The 1,454-nt window shown below is 56.7% G+C and overlaps 1 long non-coding RNA gene across 1 annotated transcript in view; it reads left to right on the top strand.

Annotated features, from left to right (window-relative positions):
* The window catches only part of LOC109299844, a 16,671-nt gene that overhangs the window by 8,605 nt on the left and 6,612 nt on the right, over nt 1-1,454 (top strand). The window contains exon 2 of the long non-coding RNA XR_002098019.1: nt 554-558. This is a non-coding gene — a long non-coding RNA (uncharacterized LOC109299844). The remainder of the gene's footprint in view (nt 1-553; nt 559-1,454) is intronic.

Here is a 1,454-nt window from a genome sequence, read left to right on the forward strand (position 1 = left end):
CAATGTGCCTTGAGCATGTCCCTGCTGTGTCTGCCCTAGGAGGTGTGCAATGAACTGTTTGTACAGGCAGAGGAGTGCCTGAGCCACTACACCCTGCTGCTGATGACCCTTCTGGTGCCCTGGGTACATCTATGCTCCTGGTTCAGGACCCTGAGCTATGATGGCACAGCTGGCAAGCCTGGGCTGTCCCACAACCTCTGCCACCACCTGGAGGGCTACCTGTGGCTGTGCTACCCTCTCTGCTGCCCACTGTGGAGGAGGATATTTTTGCTGCATCAAGCCTTGAGAGGCTTGTGCTTGCCCACCTGCAGGGACATGGGCTGCTAAATAAAGTTCTGAACTGTGTCCCACCTCTCTGCATGCTGTGTAGGGGAGGGGGGGATGTGACCTGGGGCCAAAGGAGTGCAGGCAGGCCAGACTGGGAGCAGAGGCTGAGGCCAGGCCCAGGGGTAGGGACAGGGGTGGGAACTGTGAAGGCCCTCCCTCCAGTGTGGGACTTACCATGTATCTGGGGCTGGCAAGGCTGATGGCTAGGTGTAGGCCTCCCCATTAGCATGGGTGACCATCTGTGCTGGCATCTGTCCAGGGCCAGGGCCCTGGGAAGGAGCTGGTGCTGCCATTGGCCAGTGGTGACATTTCCAGTCACTCTTCGTGGTGGGTCTGGGGTTGCACTGATGGTGAAGCAACCACTGGCCAGGTCTCCCCAAGTTGCCAGTGGATACAGCAGCCAGGGTGAAGGATGGGGCATGGTGCTGAAGGCCTGAGGGCCCCTCATTTGGTGAGATGTCACCAAAGGGTTCAGAGTGGGGCTGAGGCTCTGGCAAGCTGTACCTGCTGGTGAAAGTTGCAGGGGTGTGGCCTGAGTCTGGGGTGCCAAAATCTGGGCCAAGCAGCAGCTGTGGAAAGGGGACAGGCCAGGCAGAGGCAGGCTGTGGCCTGTCCGGGGGGGCACAGAAGGCCTGCACTGGTCCCAGGGAGCGCACAAGGTCCAGCAGGCTTCTGTGCAGTGTGCCCCAAGGCACAAAATGGTTGCAGGCTTTTACACCCTGAATCTAGGGGCTGTCAGAGAGCAGCCCAGCTCAGGAGAAGGAGAGGTGGCCAGCCTTGGGGCTGGGCTTAGGTCAGACCCCAAGTGGCACTAAGTCTAGTGCTGGGTCACACGTACATATGCATTACTGTGCATTAACCAGTCATGACTAAATTTGATACTTGCATTTGCAATTAGCAATTAGCCATTTTTAGCATGTAGATGCACACCCAATACTGAGAAGTAAATTAGGCTAACGTACAGTAATACATTTAGTGTAGACAGGCCTGGATGCTGAAGTATGCAGCATGTGTGTGCCCTTGGCTCTCCCTGACCATACCACACTGGAGTGACTAGTCTCTGTGGGTGAAGAATCATTACAGAGGTAAGTGTCAGCACAACACGGAGCTGGCGAGCCAAGCTCACG

Source organism: Gavialis gangeticus, unplaced genomic scaffold, assembly GCF_001723915.1.
Source record: "Gavialis gangeticus isolate Ggan-Ray unplaced genomic scaffold, GavGan_comp1, whole genome shotgun sequence".
Classification (NCBI taxonomy): domain Eukaryota; kingdom Metazoa; phylum Chordata; order Crocodylia; family Gavialidae; genus Gavialis; species Gavialis gangeticus.